Source organism: Alligator mississippiensis, chromosome 5 (genome assembly GCF_030867095.1).
Source record: "Alligator mississippiensis isolate rAllMis1 chromosome 5, rAllMis1, whole genome shotgun sequence".
Lineage (NCBI taxonomy): Eukaryota > Metazoa > Chordata > Crocodylia > Alligatoridae > Alligator > Alligator mississippiensis.
Window position 1 is genome coordinate 197,764,257 of NC_081828.1, and position 25,935 is coordinate 197,790,191.

Genomic DNA, 25,935 nt, shown 5'->3' on the forward strand with positions numbered 1-25,935 from the left:
GCTCTAATTAAAGTGCCCCCGCCACCCCCGACACACACAGAAAATGCCTTATATGCTTGCTGATACCCTTCATCAGATTATTTGGTTTACTTTCCACAAACAGCTGCAGGCTGCTGTACAGACATGGCCAGAGCTTATGGCCTTACCTCCTACATTCTCCTGCCTGTGGAAGTAGTGGTCTCTGGTATCTTTGGGCACCCCCTGTATCCCTACGCTATTTGTACCAGCCCCTGTTGTATATACACTCATGAATTAGACAGATCCTGGCCTTTTGAGAATAAGGATAAGGATATAAGGATAAAGCAAATTGTGGCCTTTTGAAAGAAACCAACAGTCCATTAGGAAGGAGGTTTTATTGGATAAAAAACACTACTTTGATTTAAGAGACCTTGGGTAAGCTATGCACTCCCCCAACGCCTCATTCCTCATGAGGATAATTCTCCCTTTACAGGTGCATTTAGTAGGTAAAATTAATAAATGGTGGTTAGGTGCTTAGATATTAGGGCCATATAAGTATAGAGCCAGCATAAAATCTTAGATAGGCAGAGTCTGAATCACAGTACAGCAGGAAGCCTGGTTTTCAGAAGTGTGAAGCCAGGCTACTTCTGGGAAGCAAAAACATTTAGCTAAAAACTTGGCAACTCTAAACCGGATGAATGAACCAGAACTGAGAGAACAGTTTGGAGCCATTATTTAAAGGCCAAACTATTTTAAAATGCTGCTTTCCTTCAGGGATTTCCAGCCAGAAAACTGAAATATTTTACTTTGTGCAGTTCTCATGTCTCTGCCAACATTACAAAATAAATAAATTAATTCCTTCTACTGACACTTTGCTTTAAATCAAAGTTTTTTAAGTGTGCATTTAACTTAAGTGTAAATTGATTATTGTGTGTTTCATAGAGAACTGAGAGCCAATATGATTTAGGAAACTGGTAACAGGATAGAGAGTCATTCAGCCAAAATTACTAGTTTAGACCTGACCAAAGTGTTCCCACTAGAGACCCATTGTAAAATTAATTAATGGCCTCAGCCCAGCTCCTGGTGGACAGGAAAACCACTATTGTAATTGGCACTAATTGGCAGATGTGTTGGCAGTCTCAACAGAGTAATTCAGGACTGAATAAGTGTGGAGACTGAACTGTTCTCTTATCTTCCTATGTGACTGTTCCTGGTGGTGTTGGAGGCAACTGACGGCAGAGTGTGAAGGTTTGTACTAATTTTTCGTCTCCTGTGGATGATGATCGTAATTCAAAGACCAATGAACTCAGTGAAAAGGGGTGTTTCCATGGATTCCACTGTGTTTTGCCTCACTCCCAAAAGGAGAAATTTAACTTTCCTGGACAACTAATCTAGCTCTTTCACAAGTATTAAAATATGATGACTATTAGTACTGTCATATTTATCAGCTGATTGTAGTAGTGTATAAGGGCTACAGGCATCAAGTGCTGGAGAGTATATTAACATATAATAAAGAGATGGGCCCTGTGGCAGGCCAGTAGGGGGTGCTTCTGCATTGAGCCATCCACCTCACTGCACCCGACCTCCTTCCAGGCTCTGAGTGCCTCCCTGGGGGCACCTCACATCTGGCTGACCCCCTTCCTGGAGCACGCCTGCTAGCCTGGCGGTAGAGCTGCTACCACCCAGGGATGGGCTTGATTCTGGCTCTGCACCCCATGGGAAACACAGGCCTAGTAGCCCTCAAGTGTACTTGATTCACTTCAAGAACTTGGGGTGCTTGAAGTACAAGTAGTGGTCTCCCTTAGTCAGTCGAACCAAGGGGACACTCAGGCATATACTAGACCCACTCCCAAAAAGTCTCCCGTGCTAGGTACAAAGGAGAACTTTAGTGATTACAAGGAGTAGGGCTGGAATAGGGTACAGAGTTGAGTAGTATCAGAGAAATCCCATAGAGCAAACAGGGTAGTTGGACTAGCCTTTGATCATGCATCTGAGTTACTGCAAGCTATATATCTAGTTAGATCTCAGGTAGCTTACTCACAAGTATCATCCAGAGGCAGGTGGAGATTCCCTCTGGAGGCAGGCAGTTCCTTGATCATGAGTTTTGAGAAAGAGAGAAAGTTTTAGATGGTCCAGTTCCAGTCTCTCTCTCTCTCTGAGTTTTCCTCATGGCTGCTGCCCCTTCCTCCTTAATTTATATAGCCCTTATGACCTCATTTACCTGGTCCAATGAAGGCCAGCACCTGATGGCTGTCAGCCAACCAATTTGAATGCATCACTTGTTGTTGGGTAGACTGGCAGTCTCTAGCCCACCAAGAAGCCCAAGCCCCTCACCCAGGTATGTGATGCCAGTCACGTGGGCAGAGGGAGCAGGTTTCCCCCCTCTCTCAGGAATGTATCCAGCTCAGGTTACCTAAAGAGATAGGGTAAGATGTGTATCCTCTGCAGGGCCCATCCTAACCAAATTGTAACAGAGCAGAGTTTTTGGGGAGAAACAGACATGACCTTCTGCTACTGGCCCTGCTCCAATGAGGTTGCAATTAAATAATATAAACATTGTGGCTGCCAACAAAATCTGTAATTACCAAGTTGCTGCACATTTGCCACTTAACAAAATAGCAACAATAAAATTATTAGGTCATTTGAAATACTCCCATTTCCCCCTGTATTTGGAATATAGAGGGAAATGTAGTGACTCTGTGATAATATATGGCAAATGATCATTTTTAATGGCTACCCTTGAAACTGGTGTTCCACCTATTGAAATAAATAAAGCTGCCTTTGATTTAAAGCCATTTTCTATATTGAGTACAAATTAGAACATTCCATTAATCCCATATTTCTTTCTGTTTTCTTGTCTTGTTAAAAAAAAGAAAAAGCAAATTTAATTAAAATTTATTACAAAGACACATTATTGGAAACGAATAAGAAACAGTAAGTTATAGTCCCTACAGTGTTGTCCACAGGCTTGATTCTTTTTTGCTGGTGTTAATCAGGAATAACTCCACAGAAATCAAAGTTGTTATACAAGTTCAAAACAATGCAAGAGGTGAACCAGGCTCACGATATTTAATAATTTGCAATATTATATATGTGCTATATTCTGATGGCTGCACTATCCATGGTTTTGACTTTTCTCCTGTTGTTCCTTTAATGTGTGAAGGTGTTGGCTACAAATGTCCAACTCGGGATCCTTAAAATTCTAGTTTATTAGGCGGATTGAAACACTGTAATCATAAACCTTGGGTCTGGTCCCCACACACACATGCACACATGCACACACATACACACACACACAGTAGCAGGCTACAGAGTCAGGTATATCTATCCTACAAGCGCTGGAGTCTGTCATTGAGGCTTCTTTCAGCGTGGTGGTATTTTCCAGAAGGGGGTCGCCAGCTGGTCCTTCTGGCTGGACAGGTCTGGTCGAGTTGGAGATCAAGAGGGCGCCCCTGAGGGTCACTTTTCACTGCCTTTTATCTGTCCCTGGCAGACTTTGGTGACTCCCCAGTTTTCAGGTTTGCCCAATCCAGAGGTCATTGACCCTCCTGGGACTTCCCCCCCCTCAGTGGCTACTGGACAGCATCTGTCAGTCCCAGGGGTTGTCCGCATGTACGTGCAGGTTTGGGAGTCCGTTGATGAATTTAGAATAGGGCTCTGGGAGCAGTTGATCTGGAGATATTCAGCCCAAAAGTTGGTCCCTGGCGTTGATTAACTCAGGCCAGGGCTTCTAGCCCTTGATCAGTGACGTTTAGAGAATTCCCGGTTGTTACGTGGTCTTAGTTCTTCTGTTGGTTGATCTGCAGCTTCCAGGTGATAATTGCTGCCTGCTACTATGTTATACATTCAATCACGTTATACATTCAATCACTGATTCACTCGGTCTTTCAGAGGCCAGCCTGATACAGAGAAGGGCAATTTGATTCCTGCCCTTGTTAACGTTGCTACAATGTATAACTTACTTATGAAACTAGACACATTCAGTTGAAAGTTGAAAGGTGAGGAGTATAAAATATAAGCTACAAATGCCATGGCATACAAAATGCACACATACAAATTTTAAAACACAATTCCTTATCTTAAAGTGAAAGAGAGAGGAAGGAAGAAAAGGTAGAAAAAGAGAAATATATCCAAAGAGGGGAGAGCAAATGCAGGCAAGAGGAAAAGGGGGCTTTCTGCTACAAAGGTAGGAATTTGTATATAAGTTATAGTAAGATTCTACAGAAATTATAGCAAGTTATATAGCAATAAATGACATCAGGTTTATCAACATGGCAACTTATTTTATTACGTGTTTGATGCTCATCTTATCAAATAGCATTTAAAATAATCCTTTTGATTTTTAAAATGTTGAAAATCTCTACTCAGAATAGATGTAATTTATAGCAGACAAATTATAGCAGACATAAATTTGACTTTGTTTTAAATCAGTAAAAAGGTATCTTGAAGTTAACAAAAATCAAATAATATGTGCCCATTGACGTCCCTAGAAAGTGTATTGATTTTAGTGGGGTCCAGCTCAGACTCACTAGTGAGCTTACTTTTATATTTTGTTCTCTTGATGTGAAATAACATGATATTAACAGAAATTATCATACATCTCTTCTTTTTATTGGAGGAAAAAAGTGTCACTAAGGATTTTGAAGGATTGGATTCTTACACCTGCGTTTGTCAAAGGATTATCTATCTTGTACAAATATGAATAGATTGTAGTGAATCTAATGTGCAGCACAAAGTAAAAACTGCATGAAAAACATAAAATCTATCCATCTTCCTAGACTGTTGCTTTAGATTACTCTTCATAAATGCTTTTATTTTTCTCTGTGGATTGTCTTATGCATCTATGGGCCATTAGTTAGATTGAACACACACGCATGCACACATACACATATAATCTCATTTTGTGTTATGGAATGCAATTTTCTTTAATCAGCATAATAAGAGGAAAATTACATACTTTACAAAGGCCAACTTGTATCATCGCTCTGAATATATGAGTCTTTCCTATTGATTATTTTCAGTCCTATTGAGAGAGCTGCTGGAGTGTAGTAGTTTTAGTTCTGATTTTACTCATTTAGTTTATATGTGGCATATATTCAAAACTGGGTTCTGAGATCCAGACTTCATGAAACAATTTTTTGTGACTCTTTCAAAATGTTTGCAGTCTTTTTATTCACTTTAGTCATTCCAGAAAGACTTATTTTATTATAATATTTTTAAAGGTTTTTTTGACTCATCTTGTGAACAAAGATGAAAGAAGAATCCAATTATTTCAGGATTCAACTCTTTATGTGAAAGACATATTTTGGTGACTTTAAGCACTAATATCATGAGGCAACACATAGGCAAGGCTTCTCATCTACCACACAGGCTACTATAATGCAGTATGTTGAATGAAAGGATGTAAAATTATAATTATATATACCTGATTTGAAGAAGAATAAAGGGAATTTTATAGTATGTGATAATTAGCTTTGGCAGTGGGAGCAAATGTTGTTTAGTCATTTTAGAATTATAAGGTGAAAAACCACACATTTTCTGGAACGAAAAAATAATTATATGACTTGTTAACCAAGAAGTTAACTGAAAAACAGCTAAAATTGTTTATGAGACTTGGCACATCAGTAATAAATACAGAGTGTGTGTTTTCATGTATTGTAAACATTGGCCAAGTAATATCCAGGAAGCTAGAATCTTGGACAGCTGAACATATTCCCATAAACAGTGCAGAAAGCTTTTCAATAATTTTTTGAGAGAGAGAAGAAAATGACTTTCAGTGTAATTTCCTAATTATCATGAGCAAATTCTATTTCTTGTCAATTTTTGTGTACTACTGTAATAGAAAATAGAATGTAAAGTTTACAAATCTTCACATAAATTAATGAAAAATAAGTTTTCTTATGCTTTTTTTTCTATTGTGTTAAAAAGGTTTTTTATCAAAAAAAGACACAGCAACTAAAAATTCCTCATTTTCACTGTGTATGTCTACACGTTCATTAATACGCTTTTGCATTAAGTTTAGTACCTCTAATGTGAAGTACTAATTAAATGTGCATTAGGCTGCCCTAATGCCCAGTAGCAAAAGTACATGCTTTATAGTAATGCTTAATGGGTGGTAGCCTAATTTTAGTGTGCATTAGCATATTAGCATGTTTTTTGCCATGAAAAATAAGCTACTGTGCATTAAAGCACACGTGTAGTCATGCCCACTAATACTATTTTTGGAAAATAATGTTCCCAGCCAATTCTACTTGGACAGTTCAGCTTTGAGTCCACTCCATGTTCCTAACTGCTACTGACTTCAGCATTCAGGTAACCTTGCACAATCAGATCCATCAACGCTTCTACCCCAGGGCTAGGTACACACATTCAAAAATCCCAAGGTAGAATTGATCTAAGTTTTGTGGTTTTCTGTACATGGCATCGTTTAGATTGGTAACAGAACACACATTTGCTCTTCGGTGGGGGGAGGCAAATCTTAAACCAGGTTCTGCCATTTTTAAACCAGTCTATGATTCTCTTCTATTACAAGTATAGACCAGTTTTGTGTGCTGAACTTCCGTTTTGTTACAGGTATGGACTGATTTCCGATCACGTATAACAGTAAAAGTGTCATTTCTGTACCTGGCCTAGGACATGTGTATCAGTGCATATCCACTTCTGGCTAAAACTCTTATGTAGACAAGCCTTCATTATTTGGTAAGGCCTAAATCCAAGTCACTCTCTTAAGTGCCTAAACAGGATTGAGACAGAATTTAAACAACTAAATGACATCCATATCAACCCATAGCATCAACCACAATACTACAGAGGCTCCCATGTTCCTTAGAAAACTAAGAGTACCTTAGGTATCTTGGCTTAGCAAACAAGCATGGTCAAAAGCAATCTAGATCAAGGATCCAGATCAGTGATTCTCAACCTTTCTGGACATGAGACACCCCTCCATAACTTTTGTATATTGAGTGACACCCAACTTCAAAAGTAATTCATATATTATGGTGCTTATCTCCTTGCAGAGAGGCGAGGCAGTGGGGGTAGGGAATCATTTAGGTAAAGGTAAGCCTCAACCTGTGTTTATCTGCCTAATTTATTTGCTTATCTCCTCACAGGTCATGACACCCTTCAAAGGATCTGGTGGCACCCCAGGTTGCCCGAGGACCCTGGTTGAGAACTACTGATGGAGATCTAGCTCATGCTTAAACTCCATTGAGATCCAGATCACAGCTGTATAAGTTCCCAACCTGTTAGGTATTCACATGCACATCAAATACCTGCTTGATCCCAACAGAATTAAGTTTAATACTACACACAGCACCATGATCACTCAGAAACATGATTGCAGGTGGTAACCCCATCTTCTGCACAATTGCTGAGTAGCTAGAGTCCATAATCAGGAAGCAATAAGTTGGATTCTGGAAATTTCTCAGTTTGAGGAGACTCTAACCCACACCTTACACTTCACAAAGAGTGCTCTAACAGAAGCTTACAGAAGTTTAGGGCTGGAAGGGACCTTGTGAGATCATTGGGTCCAAACCCGCCCCCCGCCCTCCCCCCCCCCCCACACACACACACGCTCTGGGCAGGAAAGACTGTTGTGGTTAAATAACCCCAGCAAGGTGTGCATCCAGTCTCCTTTTGAAGATCTCCAGGGTTGGTGTGGCAGAAGGCCACCTCTGTTTCTCCTCAAAACCTCTGCTCTGTGACAATTTGGTTAGGATTGGCCCTGTAGAGGATACACACCTTACCCTATCTCTTTAGGTAACTTGAGCTGGATACATTCCTGAGGGAGGGGGGAAATCTTCTTCCTCTTCCTACATGACCGGTATCACATACCTGGGTGAGGGGCTTGCTCCCTGGGGAGCTAGGATCTGCCAGTCTGCCCAGCAACTAGTGATGCATTCAAATTGGTTGGCTGACAGCCAACAGGTGCTGGTCTCCATTGGACCAGGTAAATGAGGTCATAAGGGCTATATAAGTTAAGGAGGAAGGGGCAGCAGGCATGAGGAAAATTCAGAGAAAGAGGGGGGGGGGGGGGAGCTGGACCATCTAAAACTTGCTCTCTCTCTCAAAACTCATGATCAAGGAACTGCCTGCCTCCAGAGGGAATCTCCACCTGCCTCTGGATGATACTTGTGAGTAAGCTACCTGAGATCTAACTAGATATATAATCTTCAGTAACTCAGATGTGTGATCAAAGGCTACCCAGCCATGGGAGTTTGCTCTGTGGGATTTCTCTGATATTGCTCTACCCTGTCCCCTATTCTAACCCTACCCCTTGTAACCAATAAAGTTCTCCTTTGTACCTAGACTTATTGGGAGTGGGTCTAGATTATGTGTTAGGGTCCCCTTGGTTCAGCTGACTAAGGGAGACCACTACTTGTGCTTCTGACTGAGGGAAGCATCCCAACTTCTTGAAGTGAATCAAGTACCCTTGAGGGCTACTAGGCCTGTGTTTCCCAGGGTGCACAGAGCCAGAATCAAGCCCAGCCCTGGGTGGTGGCAGTGGAACGCTCAAGCTAGTGGGTGTGCTCCAGGAAGTGGGTCGGCCAGACGTGAGGCACCCCCAGGGAGGCATTCAGAGCCTGGAAGGTGGTCAGGCACAGTGAGGTGGGTGGTTCAATGCAGGAGCGCCCCCTACTGGCCTGCCACAGTAGGTGCCTGCACCACCCCACTGGGAGTCTATTCCAGAGTCTGGTCACACGAACCATGAAGAAATTTTTCCTTATATCCAGTCTGAAACCTTCTTCTAGGAGTTTATGAGCGGTGCTCCTGGTTTTCCCTTGGGGTGCTTTGGTGAATAGTTGTTTGCCTAGCCCCTGATGCTCACCCCTGATATATTTGAAAGCTGTCACCAAATCCCCCTGAAGTCTTCTCTTTTTTAGGCTCAACAGTAGGGCTGTGTGAAGCTTCAGTAGCCGATCTGATTCAGAGGAGATTTGGCTCAATTCAGTAGCCGAATCTCTGAATCTGAATCAAACTGAGAGACCCATTAAGAGGTCTAAATCAAATTGGAAGCCTCCGAATCAATTTGGAGAGATTCAGAGATTCAGAAGGCTTGCAGGAAACAAAAACTGAGAAGAGAGAGGAGGATGGGGTGATCTTCCATCTATAGAAAAGGCTGGGCAGGGGAGCAGGGGGGGAAGACTACTCTGATATTGACATCTGTGTCTGGCCAGTGACTGTGATCTTTCTCAGTTTCCTTCCAATGACAGTGTTCTGGGGGAGGGATATAGAAACAACATATAAAGCTGTGTCTAAAGTGATCTGTGCCTTGTGTGAGATGCATCTCTCTTGGAGCAGCAGCATCTGAAAGGCGCTGGCTTGCTAGCTAGTCTCTCTTCTTGTAAGTTGTATTCAAACCTTCCCCACAATCCCTATTGTTATCCCTATCCATTCCTTTCAACTTATTCTTCCCCTAAAATCCGCTTATTTGTTCTTGCTAGTCTGTCTTGATTCTTCCCCCCTCCCCCTCCCCCCCCCCCCCCCCCCAAAAAAAATCTTGTGTTTTACCTGACAGCGTATCATCACTGTGCAGGAAAGCACAACATATATTACACACAGACACACATTTTGCAGCACACCAAACATTATGAAGCATGCTGAAAAGGCAGGTGCCAGGTCTTCTGGCAGGGGGAAGAGGGGGCAGAGGGAAAGCTGCAAGTTCCCCTTGCCCCAAACATAGACATACCTTCTTTCCTGGCAGCAATGAGTCTTCTGCTTCTAGTGGGAGCAAGGATGTGGTAGCAGTGCCTGCACCTGCACCACCACCACAAACACCACTAACCAGCAGCAGAATAACACTCTCCACCCCAATTTCAGTTTCCAGTATAAGCCTTCTAGTGCCAGAGGAGGAGCTGGATCTGGAAGCAGAGGAGCTGAGGGCCATAATGAAGGAAATTCTGGGGAACAAGGGGGAATCTGAGTTTGCTCCACACCTCTCAAAGTTCCTCTAAAGGCAGGTCTCCTTCTCTGGAAGGCACTTTGGAGGAGGTTGTGGGGGCAGGTCACTCAGCTCCTCCTGTTCTTGTGCCTCTACCTGGTGAGGAGCAGGGTAAGGCAGGATCCCCACCCTCAACCCAGAAGCAGGTGGGTAGTATAGTGTGGGATCATTTTGAGGTGGCAGATGATCCCAGGTATGCTACCTACCAGCACTGCCAAAGGCAGATCAGCCAGGGCAAACATGTGAACCACTTTGCTGCCATGGAGATGCTGCTGCATCTCAGGAGGCAACATCCCATTGCCTTTGTTCCTCCTCAACCTGGCACCAGTGGCAGCATGCCCAAAAAGAAGCTCCAAAGCCCCCGTCCTCAAGAATCAGAGGCAGGCCACCCTGGACCAGTGGGGAAAAGGTGCGCAACGGGGGGCGCGTTCTGAAGGTGAACGAGGTCACCCAGAGCACTGGGGAGATGCTTGCTCTGGATGGCCAGCCCTTCTTCTTTGTTGTTCAGGTGGCTCATGGTACTCGTAGCCCCATCCTACCAAGTGCCCACAGGCACTACCTTCAGCAGGGCGGTGGTGCCCTCCTTGTAGGAGACATGCAGGGAGTACTTGAGGGAGGAGCTGTGGAAGGCAGGGCCACAGGTAGCCTTGCACTTCACCTCAGACATCTAGAGCAGCTGGGATGGAGATCATGCCTACCTCTCCCTCACAGGGCACTGGTGCAATCAGTCAGGCCATTGGTGGGCTGTCCTTCAAGTGGAGTTGATGGATGAGTCTCACATGGCAAAGGAGATCATGGTGGCCCTGAACCACATGGTGCAGGGGTGGCTCGTTGGGCAGGGCAAGCTCACCTGCGGGTTCATGATCACTGACAATGGGGCCAATATGGTCAAGGTGGTCTGTGATGCCAACTTTGTTGGAATCCGCTGTGTGGCACACAAGTTTCACCTCATAGTCAGGGATGCCTTGGAGGGGGACAGGGCTCCCAGTGACAGTGCCGTCACTACCAGCCAGTTCATTTCAGGATGCAGGAAGGTGGCAGGCTACTTTCACCAGAGCATCAAGGGGGGCAAGATGCTGCAGGACAAACAGGCAGAGCTGAGCATCCCACAGCACAAAATCATGCAGGATGTGGTGACTTGGTGGAACACCACATACCTGATGCTGGAAAGGCTGGTCGAGCAACAGAAGGCCATCTATGAGATGGTCTTGGTCGGGGATATTGGGATCAGTGGCCCCCTTAACAAAATGGAGTGGGATACCCACCACCATCTCCCAGATCTTGTTGGTCCTCAAGCCATTCCTCAAGACCACCGAGAGCCTCAGCACTGGTGATGCCCTCCTTAGGCAGGTGATCCCTGTAGTGGAGGAACTTGAGAATGAAATGGAGAAGTTCCAGGGGATCGATGTTCCTGGCTGGGGCAACCCGCTTTCACCAGAGGTGCGGGCACTGGTGAAGCAGCTGAAGGAGGGCATCAAAAATGGCTGGGTCCATTGTGGTCCAGTACAGTCTACGTGCTGGCAGGCATATGTGACCTGAGGGTGAAGGGGGGTGTCTGCAGCAGCAAAACTCTCAATCACTGGATGGAGGTGCTGCTGAACAGAGTCAGAGAGGCAGAAGGGCAGAGGTGGGGGGACGTTGAAGAGGGGGATCCACTTTTCTGTGCCAGAACTCCAACCATGAGCCAATCTCCTCCACCACAGCTGCTGCCAATGTGGGCCAAGGGCATGGCTTCAATGTTGAGGTCCAGAGGCACCAGACCCCACCATCAAGCAGGTAGTGTGGAGGCCTCAGTGGTTACCTATGTCACTGAGGATGTGGAGCCACTGCACTATGACTGCTTGGCCCATTGGACAACCTCCAGGACAGCAAGCAAGATCATAAGCTGTAGCTCCGTGAAGAAAGCACTGCCCTGCAAGAGGAAAGACCTAGTTTCTGGTCTCTGCTCCCAACATTTTTTTCTGTTTCTGATTGTCAAATGTAAATTTTATAAACAATCCTAATGGGACTAGAACTCCAGTCTCCCTGACTCTTTAGGGAGTAACCGCAGGGATTCTCCAAAAAAAGGACATCTGAACTACTGTTTACCAAGAGCTTTTTAAATCTGAATAATTTGTACAAACTCCCGTATCTTTGATTCTGCATTTGGATTACCTACAGTTGCCTGCAAGTGTTTGGATGCATGATACAAGTACTGTTTCCTTTCAAGATCAAAGATTCTTAGGATGTCAGATTTTATCTCAAACGTTCAGAACAATGTATTTGTCATTCAAATGTTGTATGTGCTTACACTCCCATTTCTGCTTGCACTGTTAGACAGAAAGTAGGTCATTGCCACATAGTAAATAAATGAGGCTAACAGTATAAGAAATCTATAATTCTCTTGAGGGTTCAACAAGGGGGGTGGGAATAGGGAGAAGGAGAGAGATTGGATTAATTCTACTGAAATGCTGTGGTTGGTCATTATTCTTTACATGGATCAATATGAATTGAATCTGGGCTATTCTAAAACATACTGTTACTTTCCAGAAGGCAGTGAGCTATTTTGGTGGTTCTGTTCCAACTATAATAGTTACAGTTGTCAGGATATCCATTATAGATCACATCTCCATAAAAATTCTCAGCAGTCAGATATGCTGTTAAAATCATTTTGGTATTTTTAGTTGGAGGTGAGATAAAATATGTGGGCCTATTTTGGGTGATTTTGTTTCTTTGCTCAACCATTCTTTTAAATAATGTTGAGGACAATTTGGTCATAATTATTCCTAGCCTTTTTGGTTATATTTAAAATTAATTTTATACTCCAATCCTGCAAAGTGTTGAATGACTTCTATGGAAGATGAAAATACTTAGAACGTTGCAGGATCAGACCTTTAAATATTAAAAGCCATTTTATTACTGTTAGTAAAGTAGTTACTGTGCAATGATCTTTTGTCTCCTTTTGGAACTATGGGACTTGACTCTTAAATGTTAAGTCTTTCTTAATGCTGAATGCACAGAATAAATGATGCTTATAGGGTGCCTGCCACTTTAAGGGTCAAGTCCAGCAGCCAGTAGGTGCTTGATTGTGGCAGCGTTTTTAAAACACAGGGCAGTTTGCTGCTGGCAGGCTAGGCAAAACATTGCCTGGCTGAACTGCTGCATAGAACAAAAGGGAAATAAGTAAGCTTATGGGGATGGAGGCTTCTGGTCCTGGGCATGCACCCTGCCAGGGAAGGGTGGCCTGGTGGGGCTCCTGGTGGTGTGGGAGTCCTCAAGAAATGCCAGGCCAGTTACCTCCCTGGTGAAAGGCGAGGAGGGGTGCCTTAACCCCAGCCCCTGTCTTCAGGTAGGCTTTGGAGGTAGTAGTGGGGCCAGGCACAGTAGTAGTGGCTGCGGCCATCTGGGCCTATAAGGGGGTGTAAGACCCCAGGGAGTGAGTGTAGCAGGATCAGACACAGCAGATGGAATGCTACCTGAGCCTATGGGGGTGGTCAGCCCCAAGAGAGGACGGCATAGTGAGCCCCGAATGAAGGGAATTGGTGAGTATTTATTCACCAAGGCGCCCCCGGGGATTACAAGAAACAATGGCCACAAGCTAGCAGAGAGCAGATTTAGATTGGACATTAGGAAGAACGTCTTCACAGTTAGAGTGGCCAAGGTCTAGAACGGGCTCCCAAGGGAGGTGGTGCTCTCCACTACCCTGGGGGTCTTCAAGAGGAGGTTAGATGAGTATCTAGCTGGGGTCATCTAGACCCAGCACTCTTTCCTGCTTATGCAGGGGGTCGGACTCGATGATCTATTGAGGTCCCTTCCAACCCTAACATCTATGAATCTATGAAGAGGGCTGAGTAGGGCTGAGGGTCAGCCTGAAGGGCAGCCCAAGGGGGTGTGCCGAATAGGGCTGTGGGATGGCCTGAAGGGCAGCACATGGGCCAACGCCCAGGAGAAGGAGTCAGTTGAGAAAATGATGAGAGGACCCCAGGGTGGGGTGTGGTGCAGAGGCCCTAGAGAGGGCACGGTAGGAACCCCATGTGAGGGGAGTAGGCCAAGGTATGTCTTCAGATGCCTGAGGCCATAGTTTGGGCCAAAGGGCAAGTAAGGGGGCTCAGTCAGAGATAGGGGCAAGTCCTGACCCTGGTAAGTCCTCTACCACTGGGAGGCTGAGTGTGGGTCAAAAGTATGACCTATAGTTGAGCACAATGACCTGCTGCTCTGGGCAGGGGAGTGAGAGTCCCCATGAAACCTGGGAGTAGCAGTCGTGGTGTGGGTTAAGAGCACCATGTGGATACCATCTCCGAGGCATGGGCTGTGGTATAGGGAAGGTCAGCGCCATAGATAGCGCCACCATGGCATTGGGACATGTAATGGGCAGTCTCCTGTATTTACCACCTATTTGTAGGAACAGCAAAGTCATGGCAGGCGAGACCGGGCAGATTGCCCCATAGTGACAGGTGGGCAGGCCGACATAAGACCCGACCCTGAGAGCTGCCTTCTGTCACAGGCCGAATTCTTAACCTGCTAAAGAACTATACGAGATCTTGAATTCCATCACGTTCCACAGATAGATTCTCAGCCGGTGAAAATGATCATAATTCCAGTGAAGTCAACAGAATGACTTCATTGGAGTTATGACAATTTAGAGCAGCTAAGGATCTACCCTCCCACCCCATACCCATTGCTATCACTATCAGCTGAGGCCATACAGTGCCATACAGGTTGCAAGATTAAGGTCATAAAAAATAAAAATCTTCTCTCAAGCTCTGTTATAAGAAATATGTGCTCAGAATTTGTATTCAGAAAACTATTTAGAGCTGTATAAGCGCAGTGTAACGTCTTTCTTCCAAGACAGCACTAAGTACTGCTATGACATTGACACAGGTTGTCTCAACCCTGTACAGAATTCTTTATGATTATGGCTGACTACTTTTCAGTCTCTTTCCCTTTACTGCATACAATGATATCAAAGTGCAATAGGCAGGCATCTTGAACTGAACTGTGTATCTATGTGCATTCCATTAACAGCCTTTCTGAATGTCACCTGAGAGTGAAACAAAGGCACTTAGAAGCAAAGCAGAAAGAATTGCTGTTGTATGCACTGAAAAGAAAGATGGTTAAAGGTGAACAGCATAAGGTTTTTTAAAAATGGATTTGTCTTTCCTTCCATGCCACTCTGCCATCATAGGCAAGATGGACCTGTGCTCTAAGCCAGTATCGCCCTTCTTTTGTTCATAAAAATGGGTGGGGACATTTTGCTTTATCAATTTAAAAAGGAATTCAAGGAAAGAAAGGAAGAAAAGAAAATATAACCAAATTTCTGATATTTCCAAAGAAGAAAACAGATTGGAGCTTCAAACCTATTTGCTGAAACATTTAAGCAGTCTCTTTGAGTATAGTGAAACTGCCTACATCACAGGTTGGCAACATTTTTGGTCAGAGTGCCAAAAACTTCTGCAACCTCTGCTTGAAAGAAATTGGCAGGCCAGTGTAGATAGCGGTGGACCCTGGTCCAGCTGCTTGCAGCCTCCCTGCTACCTGCTGTGGGCAGCCCAGGCTCCGTGGTGGGTTGCAGGGGCCGGCCCAGAGCCCAGTCTGGCTGTGGCAGGCAGCCAGGAGAGTGCAAGCAGCTGCACTGGGTGCACACACACACACATCAAATTGGACAGCAGGAAAGAGGCCAGGGCTGCACTGCCACAAGGATCAGGCCCCTTGTGGCTCTTCTACCTTGCACCATAGGTGTGCATGCACCCACCACTAGCAATAAGCTGGGACAGGGCTCCATGGACCCTAGTGCAGCTGCTTGCAGCTTCCTGGATGCCTGCTACACCTGGGCTGGGCTCTTGGCAGGCCCCTGGCTCCTGCCATGAATTCTAGTTTGCTTGCAGCAGGCGGCAGAGAGGCTACAAACAGCCCCTTCCCTGCCATCTGCCCTAAGGCGCACATGCCAAACAAATTGACTTTTAATGCCACGCTCTGGCACGCATACTGGGGGTTGCCATCCTTTGACTTACATGCTACAAATTAAGAAGATACTTAAGTTCCTATCTTACAAAAGCTTATGTCTCTGCTTAATTCATAGCATGTAGATAGTTCCATACGCAGGGTCAAAGTTGGAGTCACAGCTGTCACCTCTGCAGAGTACATGGTTGCTCCAGCCCCAACCTGTCCACACAGCAACAGCAGTAGTACCAGCTGCTTTGGCTCTGGCTTGGCTCTAGGATCCAACCAGAGCTGCCACCACTATAACAGCTGCTGCGTGGCCAGGCTGGGGTGGAGCAACCATGCCTTGGGCTGGAGCAGGGCCTGAGCTGTGTTAAAGCCTCAGCCAGAGCCAGAGGGTACCTGAAGGCAGTGAGGGGCCAGCCGCTGTGGGTGGGGTCAGGTGCCAAGGGCTGCAGCAGACACTGGGATGGGGTATAAGCATGGGGGCACACAGACACCAAGGGGTGGGGAGGCAACAAGATGGCAAGTGCTGGTGAGGGACAGGCAGCAAAAGGAAAGATGTAAGACGGAAGGGGCAGAGGTCAGGCCACTTGACTCAGCCAGCTTCAATCCTGGAGAAGCAATTTGAAAAGATTATCAAGGAGCACATCTGTGGTGGGCCAGCAGTAGGGATGATGCTCAGGGGCAACCAGCATGGTTTCATTAGGGGCAGGCCCTGTCAGACCAACTTGATTGCCTTCTACGATCAGGTCACAAAATCATTGGATGCAGGTGTCGTGGTGGATGTAGTCTTTCAGGACTTCAGGAAGGCCTTTGACACTGTCTCCCACCCCATTCTCATTAAAAAGCTAGGTGACTGCAGCATTGATGGCTACACAGTCAGATGGATTGCAAATTGGCTGAGGGGCCACACTCAGAGAGTGGTGGTGGATGGGTCATTTTCGACCTGGAGGGAAGTGGGCAGTGGGGTCCCCCAGGGCTTGGTCCTTGGGCCCGTGCTGTTCAATTTCTTTATTAGAGACTTGGATGACGGGGTGAAGAAAAGCCTGTTTAAATTCACAGACGACACCAAGATTTGGGGTAAGGTGGGCACGCTAAGAGGAAAGGACAGATTACAGCAGGATCTGGACAGGTTACAGGGATGGGCAAATGAAAATAGGATGGGATTCAATACTGACAAGTGCAGGGTGCTGCACTTGGGCAGTAGGAACCAGCAGCATACTTATAGACTGGGGAACTGCTTTCTCGAAAGCACGGTGGCAGAAAGAGATCTTGGAGTCATTATTGACTCCAAGATGAACATGGGCCGACAATGCGAGGACACGGTCAGTAGGGCTAACCGTACCTTGTGCTGCATCCACAGATGTATCACAAGCAGGGCCAAGGAGGTGATCCTCCCCCTCTATGCGACACTGGTCAGGTTGCACTTGGAGTACTGCATCCAGTTCTGGGCGCTGCACTTCAGGAGGGATGTGGACAGCATGAGAGGGTTCAAAGGAGGGCCACTTGCATAATCTGGGGACAGCAGGGCAGACCCTATGAGAAAAGGCTACGGGACCTTAACCTGTTCAGCCTTCACAAGAGAAGGCTGAGAGGGGACCTGGTGGCCATCTATAAACTTACTAGGGGGGACCAGCGGGGATTGGGAGAGACCTTGTTCCCCCGAGCGCCTCCCAGAGTAATAAGGAATAATGACCATAAATTGTTAGAGAGTAGGTTTAAACTAGATATTAGAAGGCACTATTTCAGTTAGTGCGGCTAGGATCTGGAACCAACTTCCAAGGGAAGTGGTGTTCGCTCCTACCCTGGGGGTCTTTAAGAGGAGGCTTGACATTTACCTGACTGGGGTCATTTGAGCCCAGTTTTCTCTCCTGCCCAGGGCAGGGGGTCGGACTAGAAGATCTGCAAGGTCTCTTCCAACCCTGCATCTATGAAAACCCACTGCCTGCTCCCCTGCCACTGCTTTCACCACTGTAGCAGTGGGGAGGACAATTTAAGACCTTCCAATAATTAGATTCTATACATAGAAAATTATAATAAATGTATAATGTTTCCATATATAGAATCTAACAGTTGGGAGGCTGTCTTAAATTCAGTCATCTTGAGTTTAGAAAAATATGCTAATAGTGGTGGAGAACTTTACTCTGGATGTCGATATAATTTCTGTGTATATATATTTATTTTTATCAGAAAGTTAACTTGGCTTGTATTCTTAGATTACAAATTAAAATGGTATTAAAAGAACAGTAAATATACAGAATCAGGCACCTAATAGTTTAGAAATGCCAGAATGAAGGTTGTATAATACTTGTGTTTCACAGTCACCGCTTCCACCAAGACAATAAGCTGTAAGGATATACAGAACCTCTGAAAATCAGGCCACTTGTTTAGGTAATTAGATATTTATTTGAGTCTGGGATTTTCAAATAATCCCAATAGTGTTAAGACATCCGGAGTAGACCTAAGTCCTGCTGACCAGCCTATCAGCAAAATCCTGACCACACTGAAGGCAATGACAAACTTGATTGCAATAACATTCAGGATTTCACCCCAACTGTCTAACTTCACAAAATGTTTGAGAGTCTAGATCAGTAGCTCACTTCTGTCCCCACTAATTATTTAAACTGCAGACAAGATGAGCCCCTAAAAAATTAAAATTTGACTTGCGCCTATTTAAGACAATCTAGGACCATGACAGTAAGAGTCGGGCAATGGAAAACACTGCAAAAAATCATGACGAAATGCTGTGCAATTTGTTTCCTGAAGCTTTGTTATTTCTCCCAGACAGCAGTCTGGTTGATCTCTGCTGCCATCTTCTGTCATGCAGCAATCTTGACTGCTTGGGAATATCTGCAGTTTCCAAATGAGACATGTCCTGTGACCATTCGGGACCACTTAACTCCTTGGCCCGTTAACCCTTTCATTCTTATTGGACCGAGCACACCTATGTGCTCCAAATGGACAGAACAAATACAGGACTTCACTGGTGCAATCTGGTTTCAGCAAGAGGATGTGACTCAGCCTCAGAGAATAAGTTAATGCTTTTGATCATACGACAGGAAATGAATATCTGTTTCCCACTCCTAGCAGGCTCTGTCATACAATGTTTTGTCAAACAGATAGTGATCCAATTTTGCTGTAAGCTTTCAATGGGACCAATGGGTAAATATAATAATCCTTGCAATAGGTTTATTGCAAACCTGTTCACTCATATTTAGAATTTAATAATTGATTTTTTTTTAAATATAATTCCACTTGGGCAGCAAACTCTAAGGGGACAAAGACTATGCATATTTTGCATGTGCAGTGTCTTCTAGATTTTTCATTATATGTGATAACTTCTAAGTCTTATGCTGCTCCTCTACATGCGGTTTTCATTATGAAGATATAAAAGTGCTTGAATGGATAAGAAAAATGGTGTTGGCTATTACCTCCAAGGATAAAGCTAAATTTCTACCTAAATCCTTTTCTAAAGGTCTGGGGAACCCTTATGGTTCATTCCATTCAGCTGCACAGTTTCATTTCTCCAAGAAGACATTTGTGAACACAATACTGCACCCCTATCTACTGAAATAAGATAGTGCCATGCTGATGCTTTCCACAAGGCAAACATAAAAGATATTTATACTTGTAATGCAGGTTTGATTTTTGCAATAAGCAGTTTTAATTGACCAGTGCGTCCTGAACTTTGTTTTCCTCTGTCTAAAGTTGTAACCTTTGAAATCCTACCATGTTTGTTGTTCTTTCTGTATCTGTAATGCCTCTGGAATGTGAATTTTCACTGTTTCCATGACCTAATTGTCCTTCAGTTGGTACCTCTATCCCCTGTCATAGGTCCAGTTCCTTCTTTCCATGCTCGTTCTGGAGTGCTTGATCTCAAATAACAAACTATAATGCAAACTGCCTTAAAGCGTAATTTGTTTTAATATACAAATAAAAAGACAATCATAACACAAGAAAAAAACCATGTATGATTAAAGTCTATACTATATAAGTATCATATATTTAACCACAGTGAATCATGTACTTATTCCTTTTCTTAAAGAAAATTAAATGTCTTGCATTTTACTAGTCATTGGCCTGTTTCTCAGGTCATAAACATCTTTCTTATGCCTCATCCGCTTTAGAAAAATATGCACTGGTGTAACTACCTCGATAGATATATCATATTTAAAAAGGCTATGCTACCAAACTGTCAAGGCTGCAAAGACAAGCATTCAAAAGGTAGAAAATGTCACCATTAAGATTGTCTGTGCTCTCTTAATTGCCCCATCTTGTATGTGCAAATCATGGCATTGTCTTTATTTACAGGATTACCTATTATTTTTCCTATACACCCTTCCTGAACACAACAGAGGATGAATAGGGCTCAGGGAGCAGAATTCTATTAGTATTTCTTTTCAATTTCTATCATCCGCTATCTGAATCATAACCTTATTTACTACATACCATTTAAGACCTATGGTTATTGTAGAATTATTAATTTCTTCAAGGGCTTTTCTAGAATATGTTTCACTATAATATCGGAGTCCTTCACACATTTATTTTATTATTTATCAGTTAATTTACATTAACTGAGGTGGGGAGGTATTATTATTCCCATTTTAAAGATGGGGAGGTAAGGCTTTAAAGACTAAGGCTCAAATTCTCGCAAGCGTTCACTCACTTTGAGTCCGTATCTTTAAAATATCATCTAGCATCTGATTTTTCAGAACTTAGCATTTTTATAGCATTTTAAATGTCAGAACATAGCACCCTTTGACTTCAGCTTCAATTTAATCAATTTTCACTTCAAGCTTCAAATTTAAACAATTGCACTTCAAAGATCAGTCATGGTATATCTAATTCTTGGAAGGTTTTGGGGAGAGGGGGGGTGAGCAGACTATGAATTTGAAGGATTTTAAATTTCAGAAAAGACACTGTAGAGCTGTTTAGCATTTTGTAGCCGTGTTGAATTTTAGTTTAAGCATATGTGTTTAACGAAGTATCAGCATACACACGTGGCTTGAATCAATCACTGCCAGAACAGACTATCAATACAAGGTTCATCTTAGTCAGAAACAAACCATCAATAAGACAAGCAGAATGATGTGAGGAAATTCTGTCTTGCTGAGGAAAAGAAAGTTGAATTCAGTAGCATAATGATCAAGAGAACAGGCACAAAAGAAAGGGTGCTTCATAAGAGAGGATGATAAGTTTCAAATGGATGAAGAAAATATAGCGTGTGTCAAATAATGTTACATAGGAAACAAGGCTGTTTCTATGACAGTTCTTTAAGCAATATTAAATGCGTATCCTCTAGAGTGGGAGTGGGCAATTATTTGGGCCAAAGGGCCACTTCGGGAGTTTTGGTAAGCTATTGCGGGCCGGGTCAGCATGCACTCTCCCCCCACTGGGTGGGTGGGGAGCAACATTTAGGAGTCGGATGGACAGGTAGGGATCGTGGGTTAGTGACAGTATGGGGCTGGGACCCAGGGCAGAGCCACCTTCTGTTGCATGTACATCCTTGTGATGGCTGCCGGTTCTGTGGGCAGGGGCATGCTGGGAAATTGCCCATGGCCCCATCTCATGCATCTGGCCACGCACGGGTCCTGCCCATTCTCCATGGAGACTGCAGGATTGCCGGGCAGTGACAACATGGCACTAGGGCCCAGGGCAGAGTCACAATCTGCTCTCTGCATGCACCTGTCTGCAGAACCAGCGCCCATCGCAGGGACATGCAGGGAGCAAATTGCAGCTTTGGCCTGGGCCCCAGTCTGGCACTGCCGCCACCCGAGACCCAGGGCTCCATGTATACTGGCCAAGACCTGTGCAGGAAAGGCATGCAGCCAGGCACGTGGGATGGGGCCACGGACAGGCAGCAGTGTCCAGGAGCAGGAGGGGCAGCCAGGGCCAGGACTGGGGTGGTGACAGCGTGGGATTTGGGCCCAGGCAGAACCGACATCCACTCCCCACACGCCCGTCCATAGAACTGGTACCCATTGCAGGGAGGTGCAGGCAGTAGATCGTGGCTCTACCCCAGGCCCCAAGACAATGCTATTATCACCCCTCAATCCCAATCATGATCCCAGCCCCAGCTCCATCTCCCCCTCCCCATCCTGCTCTCGGATGCTGCTCCCTGCCTGCCCATGGCCCCATCCCATGGTCCTGGTTGAGCCAGTCCTGTCCGCATAGGTCCTGGGTTGGTCTCCATGAAGACCCTGCCCACCTGCTCCATCTGGCAGCCCCAGCAGTGGGTGCAGGGCAGAAGGCCTAGGCCTGGCAGTTGGCAGTAGAGACTGGCAGCGGCAGCTGGAAGGAGGTGCTGCTGATGAACTTCTGGTCTGTTACAGGTATACACTGGTTTCTGATCACTTAAACTGTAAGTATAATGTCTGTACCTGGTCTTAGTGAATAACAAACTACTATTGCATTTATAAAATTAGAAGTGATCATGTTATACCTTGCCAATAATCCACCTTCTTTCCCAACGTACAGTTTGTAAAACTATTAAAACCTGCTGCAGTGTAAGTCACAGCAGCATGTTAACCACGTAAAAGTGAGAACAATATGTGGCTAAATAGAGTTTGTTCCTTGGAGATTGCAAAATAATTGTGTTTCAAGAAGATGGATCTACCTGGAAAAACAGCTTATAACTAGATATAGTCACAATGCTATAAACTCCATAATGTTTTACTTCACTGAAAGAGTTGGACAGCAGGCGGCCTGTTGTAATGTACCACCTTGAATCAAAACACTATGACTTAAGCACAAGATATATGACTTTGAGCATGACTGATATAATCTGTAGAAGGCACATTCTTCCCCATGGCCCAGCCAAGTGTCCCTTTTGGAAGATGTGGGATTGCAGAGGAGGAAGGAGGGAAAATGAATGCTTCTTACACAGCCCCACAGCAAGACCTCTCTGCAGGCAGCAGCTCATCCTAATGGTACTCTTTATGGACAATGATTAGACTCTTCACCTGCATTCGGTTGCTGCATTGGATAATTGTGGGCAACCCCTCCTGTTAACAATAACATAGGCATCAATAAGGGAGCTGGGATATGGACCAGTAGGGTTTATGTGCCTTTCACTCTCTACCGTTGTGCAGCCTCTCTTAAAGGCCCCATTTTAAACTGATTAAGCATTCCTCCTAAGCATTCCTTCCCCCTGTCTTCTCTTGAGTGTCTGTGCACTCAAAACCTCCCCGGTCATGGCAATCCCTCCTCGGTATTGGCAGTTATTTCACCTTGGCTGAACAGAGTGGGATTTTGCTGCCACCCGGGAGCCAGCGATTGGTTTGCAGGCTTAGCTGAACCATTAGGTATGTCAGCTTGGCATATGATGGTTGCCCAATAGGCCAATCATATGTGGTTTCAACTGTATCCACATACCAATGACGGTTCTGTTCCAGCAGGGCCTAGGTTTGCAGTTTGCTACTGCCTTGGACACATTGTCTAGGAGCAAGCTCTGAGCAACTCCTTTGATAGTTCCAAAGTCCCCGGAAGGAATCTAGCATAGTATCCCCAGATCACCGCAACAAGAACAAACATATTAGATGGGAAAAAATCTTCTGGTTATGGAAAATAATGGAAAGGAAAAGCTGCACATGTAAATGATGGTTTGGTAACTCCCTCGTCCCCTTGTACTTTTTAAAAAATAAAGACTAAATTTGGTTGTGGTTCCCTAAGGCCTACATTTTCAAAGATAGGGTGAATTTTAATTGCTTACTAATCACATCATCCAATTCTCTTTTTTACCTTTTCTCATGACAATTTATTCCATAAGAGCTTATTCTAGCCCTGCTTGTATCAAGCTGGTAGTTTTGCAAGGGGTGAGGGGAAGAATTAAATTATGCATTCCTTACATTTCTACTGGAGCAAACGTCATAGAAATAATAGAAAATGAAGGTTGGAAGGAAGTCATCTAGTCTAACCCCTGCTCAAAGCAGGACCACCCCCAACTAAATCATCCAAGTCAAGGCTTTATCTATCCAGGTCTTAAAAACCTCCACGGAAGGAGATTACACAACCTCTCTGGCTGGCCAGTTCCAGTGCTTTACTATTCTCCCAGTGAGAAAGTTTTTTCTAATATCTAACCTAACCTTCCCTTGCTGCAACTTGAAACCATTGCTGCTCGTTCTCTCATCTGCCACCACAGAGAACAGTCCAGCTCCATCCTCTTTGGATCCCCCCTTCAGGTAGTTAAAAGCTTTTATTAAATCCCCCCCCCCCCCCCCCCTCAGTCTTCTCTTCTCCTGACTAAATAAATCCAGTTTCCTTTGCCTCTCTGAAGGCACATTCTCTAGCCACCTAACCATTTTTGCTGCCCTCCACTGGACTTTCTCCAATTTGCCCATGTTTTTTGTAGTAGGCCAGGGCACAAAACTGAACACGGTACTCCAGATGTGGCCTCACCAGTGCTGAATAGAGGGAAATAATCACTTCCTTTGACCTGCTGGCAACAGTCCTACTACTAATGCAGCCTAAAATGCTGCTAGCCTGCATTGCAACAAGGGCACGCTGTGCTGGCCCCAGCAGCCTTACTTGGGTACTGGGGGCCTTCTGGGGCTACAGCTGTGGCAGGAAGCCTGGCTGGCAGCTGGACTGTGGCTCCAGCTGGACAGGCTTGTTTTGGGCAGTGAGCACTGCTGCTATGTGCGCCACCCCACTTTTTTTGGCATGGTTTTTTTTTACTCCAGGATCTCCTAGGGACAGTCCCCCCACCCCATGATGCAAGGGAGCAGCACAGGGAATGCCTGCATGTGCAGTGTGTGGCACTGCAGATGGGTCTCTTGTGCCACAGACCGAACATCTGTGCTCGTTTGGACATAGCCCATGAGATTTCATTTGGTCCAATCCTCCAATTTGTCTAGGTCTCTCTGTATGCTAACCCTATAACTCCAGCATCTTCAGGTTTGAATGATGATTTAGATACAGCTGGAAAAGGCACATCTCCTGATAGAAATAAATGCACTCACTTTCTTGTTTTCATTGCATTAAGTTTCCTAATAAAAGTTGTCAACATATCACAAAAGCTTCCTGGATCATCAATGAGTGAAGAAAAATAGTGAGAACCCACAAGTTGAAGATGAACATGTTCTTGTATTTCCATTTTTCTAACTGCTTATGCATGTATGACACTAATGCAAACTGTTTTAGAAGTAGGGAACACAGAGGATTATCTAATTACATATGACAATATGAGCAAGTACATGAGTAAGTATTTGATCCTAGTTATATATAGAATATTATGCAGTTAAGTCTGGAGACAAAACACATGCTGGTGAATAGTGGCATCAGTAGATAAATAGTATCCTATGCATAGGCATTATGTATATATATTGAATATTATACATATTCCTACTATTTGTAGATTACTTTGACTTTCAAACTATATAATATGATTCAATTTTTTGAAAAGCTTTGCTAGTTCTTTATTTAAATACCAAACTGGACATGGTTGAATTACCACAACTAAAGAGCTTATAGTAATAATAGAATGAGGACTGAAAGAGAGTAATGGCTCTAGCCAACAGCAGTACTTTGGGACCTTTTGCCAAGGTTAGTCTTTGTCTAGTCTGAATGCAATTGCACCCTCCAGTGAATGCTACGTTTAACAGTTGAATAAGTCAAAGTTATTATTGTGTTCATTTTTATGCTCAGCTGGTGTTGTAGGGACATATTCCACTGTCATTGACGCTCTGTATCTCTGATTTTTGTATAATGAATCCATGTTATGGGATCAGATAGAAAATGATATTTTGACATGCAAGGAATGCCTCAGTAAAGCCTTACTAGCTATACAAGAATTAAAAAACCCAGAAGAGAGAAAAGGTCAAGAATGCATATTATGTTTCTTCTCATATTATGGATACAAGATGTGCATTAGATCTATGGATCCAATATTCATAGTTTTAAGTTTCCTATCAAAGCCTTTCAATTGCTCTTAAATTTAGATCCTCAAAAACCCATAACCATTTAATTTACCTACAATGGGCTCATGGTTTTGGAAGCTTTTCTATGCTTCATATTTGTGAAGATATAGGAACTTTAGTCCTTAGAGGAAACACTGGGCCAACATCATGCTAAATCAGCCCCTTTCTCCCCTACCCCCAATATTTTTTTTCTTAAAA